The 20,933-nt window shown below is 36.4% G+C and overlaps 1 protein-coding gene and 1 pseudogene across 1 annotated transcript in view; both read right to left on the reverse strand.

Annotated features, from left to right (window-relative positions):
* Positions 1-20,933, reverse strand: part of DPP10 (dipeptidyl peptidase like 10) — a 646,469-nt gene that overhangs the window by 564,250 nt on the left and 61,286 nt on the right. The window lies entirely within an intron of this gene.
* LOC122241595 lies at positions 7,930-8,085 on the reverse strand (annotated as a pseudogene).

The following is a 20,933-nucleotide window of genomic DNA, read 5'->3' on the forward strand; positions in this document are numbered from 1 at the left end:
AATTAGAGTTCAAATCCATTATTTTCTTATTGATTTTGTGATCACATGATCTATTGTTGAAAATGGGGTATTGAAATTCCCCACTATTTTGTCTTGTTGTCTATTTCTCCTTTCAGATCTGTTAGCATTTGCTTATCAGTTTTAGGTCCTCCGATATTAGGTGCATATATATTTACAGTTGTGTTATCCTCTTGACATATTGATCTGTTTATAATTCTATGATAACCTTTTTGTCCCTGTTACAGTCTACTTTTAAGTTTATAGCAACTTCAGTTTGTGTACAAACCCTAAACTTTTACTGCCTTCCCCACATTTAAAATTTTTTATATCAGTATTTCCTTTTTTATTGTCTATCCATTACCAAGTCACTGTAGCTATAATTATTTTACTACTCTTGTCTTTTTAATATTTATATGAGAGTTAAGTAACAAACACATCACCATTTATAATATTGGAATATTATGAACCTGACTATATGCTTACCTTTACCAGTGTGTTGTGTGTGTGTGTGTGTATGTATGTATTTTTTTCCTTTGACTGGATGATTTCAAATGACCTATCTTCTAGTTCACTGTTTTTGTCCCCCCCTTGGTTAAAAATTGCTGTTGAAGCTCTCTGTTGTTTTTTTTTTTTTTTTCAGTTCAATCATTGTATTCTTTAACTTTGGGATCTCCATTTTCTTTTTTTAATGCTTCCTATTATTTCACTGAACTTCTAATTTTATTTATGAATTGTTTTTATAATATCATTTAGTTATCATTATGTATTATAGTTCACTAACTTTAAGAGAATTACTATGAATTCTTTGTCAGACAGTTCATAGATTTCCATTTCTTTAGGACAAGTCATTGGAGTTTTATTAGTTTTCTTTTCTTTTTCTTTCTTCCTTTCTTCCTTCCTAAGTAGGCTCCATGCCCAACGTGAGGCTTGAACTCACAACCCTGAGATCAAGAGTCACATGCTCTACAAACTGAGCCCATCAGAAGCCCCTTTGTTTCCTTTGTTGGTATTTATTCCTTGATTATTCATGATCCTTGTGTCCTTGGGTTGCCGTTTATGCATTTGTTAAAGTAGGCACCTCTTCAGTCTTTACACAGTGGCTTCAAGAAGTAAAGCCCTTCATTAGTCAGTCCACCCAGAGATTTGAGGTGAGCCATCTGGTGGCATCCATGGGTGGGCTTTCGCTAAACTTATTGTCTGGATAGGCCTGGTGCATAGGTACATGATGGGGGTCTGGGTTCATTGGACAGGCCTGGCACCTAAGTCTGTGGTAATGGGCCTATTATCTATGTGTACATGGGTAAACCTAGATCTTGAATCCAGAGAAGCTATCTATATACCAAGGACCACTCAGATGGAACTAACATCTGGGCATGCACAGGCCATTCTAGTACCAGGACGGGTCAGGAGCCTAATTTTCTAAGAGCCTTGTGGAAGCTGGGACAATGGAGACCAGTCTAACACAAGTGCAATCCTAAAGCCTGGGTCATGGAATAAGCCTGTAAACTGAGAACTGGGTGACTAACTTGAAGGTTGGGTCTCTAGGGGTCTGGCACAGTGGCAGGCTGGGAGCCTGTGTCTGTGGGAGCCAGAATGTAGGGCCATGGAGAATGCAGGGTCTGGTCCTGTGGAGGGTCAGGAGCCTATATCTGAGGGAGTCAGTGAAATCCAGGACCATAAGGCCCGGTCTATTGTTGGAGAATGCCTGGAGTTTGGGGCTGCAGTAGTTGCTGTAACACTGATTCTGGCCAGGAACCTAAGTCCATGGGGCTGATTGCAAGCCTGTGGTTACTGCCTACAGCCATCGGAGCTGAAAGGCCATGAGATGTACCAGGATTGGATTTACCCCAGGAGGGGTCTGATGCTGGCTGGGGCTGCTGGAGCTAGTTGGTACCTGGCTGGGCAAGGGATCTGGGTTTGTGGAATCCTACCAAGAGCCTGATGTCTTAAAAGCTGTTAGAGGCCATGCAAGGTACCTGGGGCCACAAGAGCTGGCAGACACCTGGGTGAGCCTAGAACCTACGTTTGGAACAGCCCATAGGGAAACACCTAAGGCATCTGTAGTTGACCTAGTGCTTGTGCAGGCTGGCTCTGTGGTTTGCAGTGAAGTTGGACACTTATTTCACTCTCCTTTCCCCACAGGGAAGGTGTCTCTCTCCATGATGGGTAGCCAGGCTTGGGAGAGAGGTAATGGGGGGCAATGTGAATCTATTTTTCCTGCCTTCCTCACTGAAGCTTTTCTTATTTCTGTGCTTCACATAGGTGCTATATTCTCTCAGCTGGTATTTTTAGCTCTTATGAAGGTGTTTTTATGTGTGGATAGTGTTCAAATAAATGTTCTGGGGAGCGGGGTGGGGGCAAACACTAGAAATAACATTGCTGTCATTTTGCAGACATCACTCCCTACCTTTTTTTTTGTTTTTTTTGTTTTTTTTTCTCTCTTTTATGCTTTTGCACTTCTATGAGCCCTCATAGATATTTGTTGAAGAAACTTAGAGCTAAGATTTGGGATATTCTGAGTTCAAATAAAAGCTTTCTAATAAAATTATATAAAAATCACTTTTTTCCCACAGAGACAATGGAGACAGTTTAAAAAGGTGGCAGAAAAGCAAGATGTGTGTATATCTGTGAGATATGGTATTTAGGGAAATAAGGTGCTGTGTTTAGCAGTGACAGCCTCAATCTCAATATGCCTTAAAATGGTCATTAATAAAATTAGGCCAATCACACCTACTTTTCAAAACTTTTCTTAGAGAAAGCTGTAGAGCTTTTCTTAGTGAAGCTGTTGGAAATGAGGGAAAAGTGTTTGAAGTGGTTTTGCGTTTCAATCAAGATAAAGGAGCAGATACAAGTACTTCATTTCCCAAAGTACACAGACCTGCCCTGGGTAGCTTCCACTGTTGCTATTATTTCTAACTGTATTTTTTTTTTTTTGCAGTAACCACAGTTGCATACCCCTCCAAAGCCACAAGAGAAGAAAGCCATGAAATAATTTTTGGACCAGATCTCTGACCCTATCTCATTCTCACTCTCCTGCTACTGCTGCCATAAAGAAGTCCCAGCTTGTGGAAGCTTCTCTAATAGCACACAGGACTTTCACAATTTGGACATACAGAATGTTGGCATTTCACTGGTGTTGAATACTCATTTACCCATAGAAACCATATTTGAAATAGCAAGCTACTACCCTTCATTAATCACAGAAGTTTTGAGAGAGGACTTTGCTCGCCAATATGGGAATGAGATACCTCATAGCACGTTTGCCGAAGTCGAGCCTTTCTTAGTTGCCAGTAACTACCAAATACAGTTTTGGAAAATAAACTGTTATTAGGTTGGCATTCATAGCAGTTTTTTTTTCCTGGAAATTTCTCTAAGACCCTAAGAAGAGTGAATATAAATATTCTGAGAGCTGTGATTATCATCACCCTACCCCATGGACTCATAGTTGTCTCCACTGTTCATACTGTTTGATTCCCTATTCTGTACATGCCCCACAGATACATCTCCATTCCATTTTTCTCCCTTCCCTCTAGACCTTTCTCCTCACAGATCTTGTATGTAGTCCAAGAGTCCAAACTCTTGTATGAGTTTCTCTCCTCAACACAAACTTTAAATTTTAACCTCTGTCACAAAAAGGAAGATCTGTGTCTCAGTTAAGATTTATGGTAGATAAGCTGTGCAGCAAATTCACTTAAAGTGAAAAGTCTGTCTCACTAAAGTCGGACATTATATATCTATTTTACAAAAGAATTAAACAATGCACACTGCCTGCAAAATCAGACCTTGCCAGGAAGGTGCCTAAGAAAAAGATCTGGATCATGGGATATATTCTAACATGAGCAAGTATTGCACCCAAGGACAATGAGCAGACAGTGAACAGGAAGAAAAAAAACCTAGTGGTTTTGGGAAATACTTAAATACTGAATTCAAAGGTCAAAAGACTATCCTTCTGTTATTCTTTTTCAATGTTTGATCAGCTAGTGAACATACTTCTTTACTGTCTGGTAACTCACCCGTTGCAAAAATTCAATAAATACAAGATAATCATAGTAATACACAACAACTATAATCACCATCATTCAGGACTGCTGTATCATTTTTATGAAGCTATTCATTCACCACAGCACCCTTCCTGACCCCAGAGATTTACTGTTCCTCTCCTGGAACTAGATTGACCTTTTTCATGTCAACTAGGCACTTCTTAAGGAAAAAAAGTAAAGTTCCTTTTCTTTGATGATTTGTCCATGGATCTGAATTCTCCTTCTTCTGTAAAGCTTGTTTCAAAAAAAAATGTGTAACTCAAAAGTTGTGCAGTAACTTCTTTCTAAACTCTCAGATCATATCATATAACAACTTGGCTTAAAAACACCAACAAGGGGCGACTGGGTGGCTCAATCAGTTGAGCGACTGACTTCGGCTCAGGTCATGATCTCACCGTCTGTGAGTTTGAGCCCCGTGTCAGGCTCTGTGCTGACAGCTCAGAGCCTGGAGCCTGCTTCAGATTCTGTGTCTCCCTCTCTCTCTGCCCCTCCCCTGCTCATGCTCTGTTTCTCTCTTTGTCAAAAATAAATAAACATTAAAAAAATTAAAAAAAAAAACCAACAAAATTTTTTAAGATACTTTTTAGTGTGGCAGGCAATGATTTGACATCAGAGTTCACTTTCAACCTCATTTGTCTTAACTTCTCTTTTAAAGCAGCTTACTTACTGAAAATAAGCCACATTTTGCATGTTTGCTGCTCACTGGCTACTATTACTTTGTCTAAGAAGTTTTCTCTTCTTGGAATGCACCATATTTCCCCCTAGATTTTTAAATGCTACCTATTATTGAGGTCCAGCTAAAACATCATTATTTACAAAGCTTTTTCTGATCACTTCATATAGACCTAATCAGTTTGAACTCCCCTGATCATTCACTTATTTTCTTTTTTCTTTTTAAGTTTATTTACTCTGAGAGGAGCAGAGGAGAGGAGAGGCATGAGCAGAGGAGAGGCAGAGGGAGAAGTAGAGAGAGAATCCTAAGCAGGCTCTGTGCTCTCAGCTCAACATGGGGCTTGATCTCACAAAGTGTGAGATCATGACCTGAGCCCAAATTAAAAGTCAGATGGTTACTCCTGAGTAAATGGGTGCTCCCCATTCACTTCTTTTAATATTTCATTTTTTTCTTAATATTTATTTTTGAGAGAGAGAGAAGGAGTATGTGAGCGTGCAAGCAGGTGAGGGGCAAAGAGAGAGAGAGAGAGAGAGAGAGAGAGAGAGAGAGAGAGAATCCCAAGCAGGTCTCCTCATCAGTGCAGAGCCCCATGCAGGGCTCGAACTCACAAACAGTGAGGTCATGACCTGAGCCAAAGTCAGACACTTAACCGACTGATCCACTCAGGCGCTCCATGCTTATTACTTCTTACAGTGTATTTTATATCAAAACATTAATTAAATAGGAAAGACAAACTGTGAGATTCGTCTGTATCACTACAGTGCCATTGTACCTGGAAACACTAATTAAAAAATATATATACACCTCCATGCTCATCGCAGCATTACTTCCAATAGTCAAGACATGGAAACAACCCAAATGTCCATCAATGAATAAAGAAAATGTGGCAAAGATATATACAGTGGAATATTATTCAGCCATAAAAAAGAGTGAAATCTTGCCATTTGTGACATAATGGATTGACTGTAAGGGCCTTATATGGAATGAGTAAGTCAGACAGAAAACTATGAATCCTGTATGAGTTCACTTGTAGGATTAAAACAAAACAAAACAAAACAAAACAAAAGCAAAAACCAAGCTCACGTGTACAGAGAACAGACTGGTGGTTGTCTGAGGTGGGGTATGGGTAAAAGAGGCAAAGGAGACTAAAAGGCACAAATTTCCCTGTTATAAAATGAATGTCATGGGGATGTGATATGATATACAGAATGGTGACTTTAATTAATAATCCTGTATTTACTGTATTGCATATTTAAAACTAGCTAGGAGAGTAGATCTTAAAAGTTCTCATCACAAGAAAAAATTGTAAACTCTGTGGCGAGACATGTTAACAGGACTTACTGTTGTAATCATTTTGCAACATATACAAATATCGAATTGTTATTTGCCTGCAATTAATACATTGTTATGTCAATTACACCGTAACAAAAACAAAAAGAAATAAAGAGAAACTAATACTGGTGCAAAATTCAGTTTTAAAACCTTAGAAGATACACCTGAAATATAAAAAAAAAATGTTTTTAGTATTTTTTTAATGTTTTATTTTTATTTCTGAGAGAGAGAGAGAGAGAGAGAGAGAGAGCGCGCACAAGTGGGGGAGGGGCAGAGAGAGAGGGAGACACAGAATTCGAAACAGGCTCCAGGCTCTGAGCTGTCAGCACAGAGCCCCATGACGGGCTCAAACTCAGGAACTGCAAGATCACGACCTGAGCCAAAGTCAGATGCTTAACTGACTGAGCCATCCAGGTACCCCTCATTAAGAAACTTTTAAAACTGTCATGAGAATCATTCTATTATTCCTATTATGACTGAGTTTTATAAGAGAAAAAACTTACCATGTATTAATATGGCAAGTATTCCTATTCCATCACAGAACTTTTAGAACTCTGTGAAATAAAATCTGAAAGCAGAGGTAAAGAGAGAGGGTCTTGCGATACAGATGGGAGGAAATAGCATATACAGATGATACTGAAAGACATAGGTTTGAACTGCATGCAACCACTTATGCATGGACTTTGTTTCATTAAATATAGGCATAGCACTGTAAATGTATTTTTCTATTCCTTATAATTTTGTTATTAACATTTTCTTTTTTCTAGCTGCCTTTACTGTAAGAATCCCGTATATGATTCATAAACGTACAAAATATGGTTAATTGACTGATTATGTTATTGATAAGGCTACCCGTCAATAGTACGCTATTAGTAGGTAAATTTTTGCCAAGTTGAAAGTTATGCTCAGATTTTCAACTGTGCAGAGGTCAGTGCCCCAAACCCTGCTGTTCAAAGATCAACTTGCTATAAAATCTATGCTAATACTTTATTTTAATCCCACTAAAATGTATTCAGAATTGTCACAATGAAAGGTTTAAATACACAGCTATGCAAGATTTTGTATTTATCACTCCAGCTTTTAAATACAATGCATTCTCTCTCACACTATCATTTTACAAGTTGTTCACAACTATTACTTTGAATCATTAAGAAATATTTATACCACCAGGCCAAACAATTTACCACATACAAAATTGTTTTAATTATGTAAGCTATTTTTTATGGCTTTAAATTCTAACTTCTCCATGGCAATTCTTTTTTTTTTTTTTTTTTAACGTTTATTTATTTTTGAGACAGAGACAGAGCATGAACAGGGGAGGGGCAGAGAGAGAGGGGGACACAGAATCTGAAACAGGCTCCAGGCTCTGAGCTGTCAGCACAGAGCCCGACGCGGGGCTCTAACTCACGGACCGTGAGATTGTGACCTGAGCCTAAGTCGGACGCTCAACCAACTGAGCCACCCAGGCTCCCTCCATTGCAATTCTTATAATGCTAGACACATTCGTTTAAAGTTTATTTATTTATTTGTTTGTTTACTTATTGAGAGACAGAGAGAGAGAGAGACAGAGAGACAGAGAGAATGCAAGCAGGGGAGGGGTAGAGACAGAGGGAGAGAGAGAGAATCCAAAGCAGGCTCCTAATTGTCAGTGCTGAATCCAATGCAGGGCTCAAACTCATAAACCATGAGATCGTGACCACAGCAGAAACCAAGAGGCAGACACTTAACCGACTGAGCCACCTAGGCACCCCCAGAAACACTTTTTCTTTTTTTTTTTTTCCAGAAACATTTTTATATTACTTTCATATTGGCAAAAAAAAAAAAAAAAAAAAAATTGCTATCAATATGGCTTAATTTATAGCAATTGCGGAAGTGATTTTAAAAGACCTGTGTATCATATTGGACATTCATATATATAACTAATATAGTTATTTACATATTGATAGATTGACAAGGCTTTATTTTCAGTTTTGATACTATTAGCAATAATCACGCCTCAGATAAACCTCACTTGCTACGATACTGCCACTGCGCAAAGCTTCAGTTCTGATACTAAAGCACATAAAAATAAATTCACAGAATTATTTTTTTAATATCAAATGGGCTTTTAATCTATTTATTGTATGGCATTTAGTTTCTTACTTCAAAATGCCACTTTCGATAGATTAGTAAGTAGCCAACACATTAAAGACTTGAATCTTAAAATATTTTCTTAAAACTAATTTTGAATTCAAAATAATAAGACAGATACTATAAGTAGTAAACCAAACTCGAGTATTATCTTGATCCATAGATTATCCACTTTAGCCAACACATTTAACTACTTTTTGCACAAATCCTCATCCAGCCAAGCATAGCTATTGTTCGAAAACACCACCTAATATTTTTCTTACTGCCCACAAGCATTGTCTGGTGACTACGAGGAGAGAAGTAGGTAAAGAAAAAAATAAGAAGGGAAAAAAGAAGAGAGGTCAACATTTGAGCTAATAGACGTTTTGATATAAATTTGGATAAATCAAATACTTGATGGTGGCATGGGTTATGGCCTTTTAACTTATGTATATTGTTTTCCATAGCTGCCATTAACTAAGTCAAAGATTATGATGAGATTTTTCACTCATCTTCTGTTATCAAAACGTAACTCTTTACCAGGTGACCAGTTTTACAGTTTATGTTACTATAGCACATATAAAAAAATATATAATTACATGAAAATCTGAGGAAATAAAAATATATTTTTTGCTAAACCTTACTTTTGTTTTTTTTTTATGTTGTTTTGTTTTAACCTAAGCATAGTTTTATTTTCAGACTTTAACAGAACTACCAGGCTTTATAAGTTTAGTCACTAAGATGTTCTATCACTAGGATTAATGTGTGTAATTGATCTTATACCAAAACTGGTACTAAAAATAGGATGCTGCCACAATTATAATAGAAATAGTTGTCACCTGCTTAGCAATAAGGCATTCTGGCACCAAGAAACTAATGCTAAAGGCTGTCAAGATGACTTTCCATATATTACTAAGGCAAAACATTGGTAAAAACTCCTACCTGCAGTAAATTGGAAGTCAAAATATATGCCCAGTAGTTAGTACAACACAAAAAAACATTATGTACATACACACACACTCTCATATGTGTATGCATGCATATATATATGAATATATGTATGTATATATGTATTATAATTTATGTGAAAAACAGTAAGTCCATGTGAAGCTATAGAAACGTCACCAAATACCATTAAGGATTTACATAATAAATATTAATAATAATTTTCTATTAAATATTGTCCCTTCAAGTTTGTCTTACTTGTCTTACTTTCTTTTAACTGTTTAAAATTATACATCCATGTGTTGTCTACCTCATAGTAGTCCCTGGGATAGTAATAACAGTCATTGAGCCTCATAATTTCAAAGGAATCTCTCGTGAATATATTAAAATTTTTATGGCAACTTTATGACCAGAACTTCCCTGCTTTCAAGATAAAATTTGAGGCACAGAAGGATTAGCTGATCTGATGGAAGTCGAACAATTAACAGATAGATGAAATGTAAGTCAGGACAGTTCTATTCCAAAATATCAAGTGTTCCTATATAATAGGAAACTAAAATAGGTCTAATGAAAAGTCAGTGAAGCTGGAAGTGGCTTGGCTGGTGGCAGAAGGCTAGCTTGGATATACCTTTCATTATGGTGCCAGGACTACAGAATTCACAGGACAAACATCACCAGTGCTGATGGGGAGGAGAGGGAGTTCAATGAGCTCTTGCTGATTCACTGCTAATCACAACATCTAAGAACATATTTATGAGTAAGTGTATTACTATTTTATATCAATAATCTACACAAAGCAAGATTCTGAGGATGTCAGATGAGGTGGGTTGTGTTCTTTCAAGAAAAAGAAAAAAGACAGTGGAAATTTGCAGCTACCAAGGATAATCAAAATATTAAAATCTAGCAAAATGTTTAAACATGCAGTTCATACAAAGTCTTGGAGATACTAGAAAAACTGCTCATTTTAGCTCATTTGCTATGAAAAGTTGTTACTATCATTATGTTCTCTATTGTATCATAATAAGCTTTAAAGATAGAGAAGCAATCTGGTATTTAGCTCAGGATTTTCTAGTTATTAGCTATATTACCGAAGGTTAAATTGTAGTTATTTTGGCTCTATTCATACATAAGATTTTTGTGAAAATTGCATTTGAGTGCATAGGGAGTAGCCAGTAAAGACCTTAGCTTCACAGTAGGAAGGCAGGAAAGTTTTATTATTGTGGTGGCTGTGGGACATCTCAGTCGGTTAAGCATCAGACTCCTGATTTCAGGTCAGGTCATGAACTCAGGGTTCCTGAGTTGGAACTCCATGCTGGGCTCTGTGCTGACAGTGTGGAGCCTGTCTGGGATTGTCTGTCTCCCCACCTCCCCACCCCCCATCTCTCTGCCCCTCCCTCACTCATTCACTATCTCTTTCTTTAAAAAATACATAAATGAACTTAAAAAAATTATTGTGGTGGTTGTTGCTAGATGCTATACATTAAGGGGTTGCAAGGAAAACAATGAGATTTTTATTTTGAACTCAAGTTGTTCAAGTCAAATCCTAAAATAGAGAATATAGATGTAATGCGTTTTCCTAATATTCTTAACTCCTTGTAACACTAAGATGTTACTGTTGTTTTTGTTAATAGGGAAAGCCAACTTAATCTACCTTCCATGACAAAGGATATCCAATGAGTTGACCAGCTTATTCTGCATAACACCTAATAAGTGCCTGATGCAAATCAACCTATCTCTTACAGATTCAAGTTAAAAATTCAAAACTTACTTTTCAATCATCAGAGTAGAAGAGTCATTGGATGGGAGAAGGCCAGAATGGCACAATGGTTTCAATTTTGATGTCACTCACAACTGATTGCTGATGGGTGGCTTAAGTGCTGTTTATGAAGGATTCCACTGGAAAGACTGCTATGATCTGTTAGTAAAGTCTGCCTTAGAAATGGGAGCAAATGAGAGCCCCTGACACTTGCTTAGGGAGTTATTACTAACACAAACACGTTGCCTGGAAATAAGAGGACCAGGGAAATCACTTGGTTGAAGGATTAGCTGATCCTCTTCATTATTCATCTTCCTCTTCATTATTACTAAACAACTACAAGATTCTGACCAGATGTCTGAAAAGGTATCTACTATTAACTAGCAAAGGGCACCTGCACACTAGCACACGCCCAGAGGATATTCTTGAGAACTTGGGTTGAAAGCTCTACCAGCATGTTAGATCAGTAAGAAACTTCTCGAATCTTTTTAACTGTATTTGTAAAAAAAATGATAATATTTATCTCAAAATTCTGTTTTGAGGATTTAACAAGAATGTTTAGCATCGTGTCAGGCAAATACACTTGATAGACCTTTACAACTGTCATCACGGACACTAACAGAGAACTTTGAGAGTGTGCGTGTATAAAAGGGGAAATGCATATAGGTTTTGTTTTGTTTTTTTTTTTTTTTTTGGTGTACTCCTTTGCAAAGAGTAAAGCTTTAATTTTAGTTTTGAGATAAGGAATGATAGTTGGCACTTAGCAATTTAAACAATTCACTGAGAAACTGCCCATGAGACCAAACCAAGCACTGACAAAGCCATCCACAAAATGTACTTCTTGGGGTCACAGCATTACATTTCAACTTTAGGATAAACTGGGGCACTCAGGAATTGGCATCCTATTCTTGGCTTTGAAATAATCAAGTAAGGCAACTTGATGTTAAAATGGAATTGCAATGCTTTAAATGAGTCTGTACCAGACAGTATCCCTCCATCTATGGATTCTTGCTTTTGCAAATTGGAAACCAGAGACCCACACCCCAATAACTCAAATGATAAATATTTAAAAATGATTGAGGCAAAGTCTTTATTACTATTTTTCCTGTCCAGTTCATTACGTCTACTCTCCTTCACTCTTGGTATCCAGAGGGTTTTATGTGCCCCTGTGAACCATTTTCCAGCCCATATTATTCTTACAAAGAGAAGTCTGTTTTCTGAACTTCCCCTTGCACAGGGGTTTTCTGGAGCAATTTGCCTTTCCCTGTGGATATCTGAGAGGTCACACTGAGAATAAAATTAGCAAGTATACAATAAAAGCTAAAAAAAAAAAAAAAAAAAAGAAAGTTGGAAAGAAAAACCCAAGCATTTTCATGTTAAATGAGAGAGAGGTAGAGAAAGGCTAATAGAGTTTAAAGATCATGTTCTTATCCCAGAGAAAGCATAAATCTACCCTTCAAGGCAATAGGGAGATGCCAGTTTAAACTTCAGAAAAAGAGCTGACTTTTATGTCAAGGTCATATTCCAGGATGAGCAACTTCTAGAATCAAGAAAGCCCTGGCAGAAATAAAAAGACTACTAAAATACAAGGGTGCATGAGCGAGTTCGTGTACTGTCTAGGGTCTGAGAAAGATCTGAAATAGTGCTTACTCTGTATGAGTAAGAGTGGGTAATTTATTCATTTATATGTTTCAAAAATAGTTCCAGAGTATACATTATTGTCACATTCAGGGAAAACAATAAAATTGCATTAATAAACATAAGTACACATACACACACCCAGCCACCCACCAATCAAAGTGGCCACGATGAGCACATGCCATGACATACCGCTGCTCTTTTCCTAGCTCTAAATGTTCCCCAGTAGTGCAGGGATCACAGCAGAGAAAACTGCAGATTAAGATTCTAAAATTTTCAGGGCAAATTTTAGAAAGGTCCAGCTGTTGATCTGAGAATCCATTGTATCAGGGAGAGAAAGGCCAACATGTTTATTAGTCTTTACCTTCTACAGCCTTGTTTTATAAGTTGTGGAACTTGATCCATTCAAAGGTTATCTAATCAGGTTAGTGGGTCATGAAATAAATGTCCGGAAAACTGATAGGAATGAATGAACTGATAGGAATGAATGAAAACTGATAGAAACCAAAATTATAGTGCAGGGTATGTAGTACAGAAAAGTATTAGTTTTTTATTATTTATTTATTTTGAGAGAGAGAGAGAGAGAGAGAGAGAACTTGTGCACAAGGGTGCATGCATGTGGAGGAGGGGCAGAGAGAGAGGGAGAGAGAGAGAATCTCAAGCAGGCTCCACACTGTCAGCTCAGAGACCTACACAGGGCTCAGTCTCACAAACTGTGAGATCACGGCCTGAGCTGTAATCAAGAATTGTATGCTTAGCTGACTGAGCCACTCAGGCCCCCTAGGAAAATATTAGGTTTAAAAAAAAATATTTCAGAGGTCTGTGTGCATAGAAGACAGGGATAGAGGCAGAGAATTTAATTATGATGCATAATGCATTTCCTACTTTGGCCCAGAGATAAAAATGATAAATACTGATCTGGATAATAAAGCTGAGGAATGACTGAATTTGAAAAAAACAAAAAACAAAAAAAAAACCAGCCATTTTTCCAACTCCATCCCATCACTAGAATTTACCTCTTGCTTTAAGGTTGAAGTAACATGAAAGCATTTCCCCCATTCCTTTCTTACTGATTTGTGGATTACCTTACATCTCATGTCTGAAATTTTGTTTCAAAGCCACCTGTTACCGTTGTGGCAGGAGAAGGGTCAAGAGAGAGACAGAAGAACAAAGACAGGGTATATGTGTGTGGGGTAGAGAAAAGGAGAGCCTGTGTTCCCACATTTGGTGTGGAAAGATATATGAGTTTTGCCAGTCAGAGGATGCTATAGAAGTTACGTGGAGATTAGGATCCTATGCACACCACAAGAGGGTTGCAAACTGGGGAAAGGTTCCCATCTGTGACAGGCTCTGCTGGGACTTGCTCTTGGCAGAAACAGAGTCTCTATGCCAGGAAACCCTAGAGGGGATGCCCAAAGTCTCTAAGAGCTATCAAATGTACTGTCAGAGGGAACTCACATTGAAATGTTCCCTATAAAATAGAACACCAGAAGGGAAAGTAGGGAACAGAGGAAGCGGGTGGGGAAATAACAGACTTCGGCAACCCAAAAGATGCCTATGCAGTCAGGTCTAGCCTGTAGTGGGTTGGAAGGGACAGAACTAAGAATCATATTCGGGGCTGCATCTTTAGATGACGTCCTAGAACCAGGTCTTAAAAAAATGAGATTCTTTATATAACAAAATGTGCCTGAAATACGGAATCAGACTGTTTTCTTTCAGAAAGCACAGTGGAAGCAGTTACTGGAGAAAATAATACCACCTGTCTAACCGCAGTTGAATTGCACATAGACAAATGTCACACACACACGCAAGCACACACACACACGTGGTCTAACACAATTATAACCCTTGATCTTGTTTGGAAGATCACCTTTGATTTTGTATTACAGAATAAATTCTTTCATTGTAAGCCTTTAAGATATGTCGAGATAGTCATATCTTACTTACTGCCTTTGCCATTTTAAGTTCATTTTTTTTTAAAAAAAAAGATAATTACAGCCAATATTAAGATGAGCATGGACACTTTCAATAAAGTTAGTAGGTGTCTCTATTTATGACCCAGCTCTGGTCCCTAACAGCTAGTGTAACAAATTAAGTTACTTAACTTTTTTGGGTCTCAAATTGCTCTATATTTAAAATGGAGTTAAGAAACCTACATCTCAGTGTGGTTGTTCTAAGGATATCCAATGATATATGCATAACATTCTTAATAAGGCTGGTACATATTAACTACTGAACCAGCAGCTGTTATTATGATTATTGGGAAATATTAATGCTATACAGATTAAGAGCTCAAAATGAGTGTATTCACTGAATTCAATATGCATTTTAGGGAGCTTGTCATGTGCAGTGATTATGAAAAGGAATAAAATTGGCTCATTTGCCTTGTGTGAGGATACTGTAGAAAATATACTCACATTGTCAGAATTTCTTTCATAACAGTGGCCACATGACCATTGTACACATGTGCAGAGGAGGAAGAGAATATATAACACTGGGGAAGCCATAAAAGGCTTTAGGGAGTCTGTGAAATCAAACCTGGGTATTGAATTATGTGCAAACTCAAACCAAAGGGTCAGTTGATACATCATCAGCAAAATAATCAGAAAAGGGACAACATGACACTTTTGGGGATGAGCCTGCCATGTAAGTACCCACAGATTAACTCAAGTGCCTTTGTCCCTAGACTCAACATATTACATATATTCATAGCTCCTAAAAAGCTCTGTCGCTGTTGTTTTTCTAAAGAAAAAATGCAAGCTAAGAAAACTTCTATTAAGAGTAACTATGTTAAGTCAAGTCTTCAAGAGCTGAAACCACACTTTTAATATTGCCTCCCAAAGGTAAGGAGTTCAGTGGTGCTGAAGTAAAGGGACACAGGCTAGAAAGTTGGGCCAGGGTTCTTAAATACTAAGGCAGAAAGTGTGACTCTGTCCAATGAGTGCCAATGACACTGATTTAGGACAACAACAACAAAAATAGACTAGGCATTACAAAGACTGTGCCCACCAAAGCATTTTCTCTTGATTAGGCAGAGTGAGAAAGACTGGAAGGGCCCATGCGGATGCACACGTAGGACTCTAAGGCCTGCAACTTTAGTGAGCATAAAAATCATACACAAAATTTGTACAAATCTAAAAGTCCTGTCCATATGAGCCTGGGCTTCTGTGTGCATTAACTCTCCAGATGATGCTTACAGCCACCAAAGTATGAGAACCACTGGTCTGACAAGAGGTAGGGTGGGAATGACCTACAGTAATGGCTCTGGGGGTATGAGGAGAGAGCAAGAGGAGAATTACAGAAAAAAAGTGAACCAAGAGGCCAGATTTACTTAATATGTCTCTACTTCTTGAATGAAAGAGTTTGTTCCAAACAAAAGTACAGAACATTATTTCTGGTGATTTTCATTGTATCTTAGTGATGCAATAAGGAATAGGAGAAGTTCATCAGAACTGAGAGTTGGAGCTCTTATAACCTTGGAATTCTTCTGTTCACTAACTACTCAAGAGAGAGGTTTTGTTTTGTCTTTTGTTTTTTGTTTGTTTTTGTTTTTTTTTCCAGAAGAATGAGGTGTTTTATTAGGATCTTTTCTAAACTCCCTTCTAGCTCTAAATCAACATATAACTTGTAATAAAACTTAAATATTAATATGAATTGCAGTATAAATGAGATACTCAAAATTCTTCATGGGAATATGTGAGGAGTAATAACAACAAAAATATTAGAAATATGTGTGTCATAGGACAGGCAAACTCATTTATAAGTAGAAAGCATGTTACTATATTTTCACATAGATTTAATAAAGGTAAAAAAATATGCATTCTTGTTTTAAGCTACTGAGTTTAGAGTTACTTTTCTGTAATTTTTCAATGTTTCTTTATTTATTTTATCTATCTATCCATCTATCTACCATCTATTTATTTCTCATGAACCGTAAGATCATGACCTGAGCCGAAATCACCACCCAGGTGCCCCACTTTTCTGTATTTCATAAACTTAGATTGCTAATTATACGCAAGTAATTTATTTTTTAGTCTACAGATCCATGCAACTTTTCTACTGCAGAATTTTAAATGTCTCAGTTTTAATTCTACTTGAAACACGGTTGTATATAGGCTAATAAAAGTAGAGAACTCCCAGGAAGTGAGTTCAAATAATAAATTACAGTTTTCATCCTTCTTTTTTTAATGTTTGGAATACTGAATCATCTTTCTCATCCCACACTCCATAGCGTCAGCTTGCTTCTCCCAACTCAGTTAATTAAATTTTAACTAATTTTCATCTCACTTTTAAAACTTTCAGGTTAAGTCATTAGTTCTCAATCCTTGGGTCTGAGTGTACAGACATTAGAGATTGAAATAAGTACTCACTGTATTTCTTTTCCAGCAAACCATAAGCAGTGTTAGAGCACTGCAGAGTTTTCTCCTCATAGTCTTTATATGTCTATAGTTTCACATTTTTTACATTTTGATACCAAAAATATATCCCCCAAAAAGTACAACCAATAAAGTGTTACCAGACCTTGAGGATTTCAACATAATCTCTTCTAATATGATTCATTTTTCATTAAATGTAATACTAAAATGTAAATGTTTACAATAATATAATAAGTTTATAAAGCTCCCTCTTTCCAGAGACTAAAATAATGAGAGTTTATCAGAAAAATCCTAAAAAAAAGTACACAAAATTATATTTAGAATGCTAATAGAATGTTAAGTGTTCATGATAGGAACACTACCTACAAAAAAAAAAAACAAAACAAAAACATAAAATGGCTGAGCAAATTGTGGTATATCCATACACTGGGATGCTATTCAGCACCAAAACTAAAGGACTATTGATACATACAACACCATGAATGAAAATCAAATGCATTATATTAAGTAAAGAAGCCTACGTATTGTATGATTTTATTTTTATGACAACCTGGAAAGGGCAAAACTATAGACAAAAACATGTCAGTTCCTATGAAGAACTGATAATCATGGAAGGTGACCAAAGAGGGCCCACACAGAGTTTTGGGGAACTCTTCTATATTTTAATTGTGATATGCATCTGACAAACGTGAGAACTGTTCACTATCAAGAATGAACTTTGCTGTATGTAAATTACATCTCAATAAACTTGACAAAAGGAAGAGTTTGAATTCCACATGGAAGAATCAGCAAATTTCTTTACTGCAAGAGAATTGTTTCTAAATGATTTCATGTGTTCTGAAACCTAACCTCACTCTGGTAAATAATTTTTTGCCAAAAATTGTTTTCTGCTAAAAATCATCTGTACTGAAATGAAAAAAAAATTTAATTCCTTAAATTCCTAGAATCTTACATCTTCACATAACTCAGATTATCCAGAACACATCTTATGTAACTTGAGAAAAAGGATGTCTATCATACTTCAGATAGAACTTTAAACAACAATTTAAAATTTAATCTTTAGAAGATCAATCCCATCCACCTGTTTTGATGGCATAATAAAGCAAGATGTAGAGTTTCCCCCCATTCAGAGAATATAAGAATGTCCTGGGAACATGGCTATTTATAGGGAGTTTCCAACTTTTAATATAAATATGAAATGTGCTTTGCTATCCATAGTCAATATTTATGTGCTCTGGTTTGGTGATTTCTTGTTATGTTTTGACTTACTTGAAATTTGTAGTTCTATAGACAGGAACACATCCATTATGCCACATGGATAGCTTAAACTATTACAATTGGATATACAAAGGTAACTCCATTAACAAGCAAAATCTGAGGTCCAATTAAGTAATTTCAAACAGCAACTTTTGCTCTGAAATCAATTTCCTCCTCCAAGATATTTAATTAAATTGTGCTTACTCTAACTACTATTGGAAATACTAAATTGATACAACAGTTATAAGTAATCAAAATGAGCATTTTAATAAACTCTGTTAGAGATAGAAGTGTTCAGTGAAGTTCATTTGAAAAGCATTAAGTATTTCATAGCCAAATACGATTACTTAACACAATATTACATTGACATTTTGAAGATTTTGTTCATGCTTGTTAAGTTTTGTTTTGCTATGGGAGAGTGACAGTATATTTTTAAGTATTAAATTTAAAAACATAGGTTTACTATGTCTGATATTATTTTCATGGAAATATAGTAGAGAACCACATGATGACTAAGTGGCAGCTTTTCTGACTCAAAACAGAAACAGAAGGTCTCATTGCCTTCCTTTTCTCACAGTGTCTTTGCAGAAATGTGTCAAATGCAACATAACAGCTTGGCATATATTCACACATATATACAACTCACAAAGATATATATCTAGAGCTGTTAAGTAATTAAGTTTCTTAGTAAAGAATGCACCAAATAGTGCATGATAAACACACTGTGACAGAAAATACTACTTAGTGAGTCTAGCTCACCCACTACCAGAATTTGCTCACTTCATCATGACAACTAAATCTGCACACCAGCAAATGACAACAGCATTCTAAGTGACAGGATGCTTATCATATACACTCTGTCAAAGAGTAAGTGAAACTGAATGCAAGCTTTGTTGATGAGTTCTGCCAACAGCTTGCATTGCTGTCAGGTGACATATTTGACAGAGAGAGTCTGGATGGAGATGATACTATCAGAGTCAGAGGAAATGGTCATCAGCCAAGTGGAACACGTACTACAAAAGAATGAGATAAGAAAAGCCTCTTAAATCCAGACATGAAACCCTGGGTCCATTCTTGAACTCTCACCTTTACCCTTTGCAGGATGTACAATGATATTTATTCTATCATTTTAAGTTTTAACTTTTTTCCTTAATATTTTTTAGACTTCATTTACCTAGATAAAATATATAAATTCCTGAAAACATTCATTCTTTCTTCAGAAAGAAATATAAAATCAGAGCAGACCAATTACTAGCAAGGAGATTGAATCAGTAATTAAAAATATCCCAACAATGAGAAGACCAGGACCAAATGGCTTCACTGGTGAATTGCAGCAAACATTTAAAGAAGACTTATACCAAAACTTCTCAAACTCTTCCATGAAAAATAAGAGGAGGGAATATTTCCAAACTCATTTTATGAGGCCAGTATTACCATGATATCAAGCAGATAAAGACACTACAAGGGAAGAAAACCACAAGCCAACATCCCTAATGAGCACAGATGCAAAATTCTCACAAAAATATTCAAACAATATTGAATATTACTTTAAAAGGATCATATACAATGATCAAGTGGGATTAATTTCTGGGATGCAAGGATGGTTCAACATATGAAAATCAATAAATGTGATACACCACATTAACAAAAGATAAAAATCATGTGGTCACCTAAACAGACACAGAAAAAAATATTTGATGAAATTCAACATCACTTTGTGATAAAGACACTAAAACAAATTGGGTATAGAAGAAACATACCTCTATACAATAAAGCCCATAAATGACAAGCCCACAAATCGGCATCATACTCAAGGGTGAAAATTGAAAACTTTTCCTCTAAGATTCAGAAAAAGACAAAGATTCCTACTCTTGCCACTTTTATTCAAAATAGTCCTGGAAACCATAGCCAGAGCAAGTAAACCAAGAAAAATAAATAAAAGGCATTCAAATCAGAAGGAATAAGTATAATTTTTTGTTACAGGTGATATGATATTGCATGTAGAAAATGCTAAAAACTCCATCAAAAAATTGTTAGACTAATAAATGAATTCAGAAAAGTTGCCTGATACAAAATTAACAAACAAAATACATTTACATTTATTCTTTTTGAAATGTCTATTTATTTAGAGAGAGCAAGAGAGAATGAGTTAGGGAGGGGCAGAGAGAGAAGGAAAGAGAATCCCAAGCAGGTTCCATGCTCAGCATGCAGCCTGACACAGGGCTCAATCTCATGACTGTGAGTTAATGACCTGAGCCAAAATCAAGAGTCAGACACTCAACCAACTGAGCCATCCAGGTACCCCCATTTACCTTTCTGTGCACTAACAATGAACAAACAAAAACAGAAATTGGAAAAAGAATCCCATTTACAATAGCATCAAATATAATACAATGTTTGCAATAACTTTAACCAAACAGGAAAATCTGTACACTGAAAATAACAAGGCATTGATGAGAGAATTGAAGAAGACACAAATAAATGGAAAGATATTCCATGCTCAAGAACTGGAAGAACCAATGTTAAAAATACTGGGGCACCTGGCTGACTTAGTTGGCAGAGCATGTGACTCTTAATTTCATGATCATGAGTTGAGCCCCATGTTGGGTGAGGAACCTACTACTTAAAAATAACGTCTGTACTACCTAAAACAATCAAGAGGTTCAATGCAAGCTCTATCAAAATTTTGATGGCATTTTTTTTTACAGAAATAAAAAAACAACTGTTCTAAGGTTTGAGTGAAAGCAAAAAAGACCGCAAATACCCAAAGCAATATTGATATAGAACAAAGCTGGAAGCGTCACACT

Source organism: Panthera tigris, chromosome C1 (genome assembly GCF_018350195.1).
Source record: "Panthera tigris isolate Pti1 chromosome C1, P.tigris_Pti1_mat1.1, whole genome shotgun sequence".
NCBI lineage: Eukaryota > Metazoa > Chordata > Mammalia > Carnivora > Felidae > Panthera > Panthera tigris.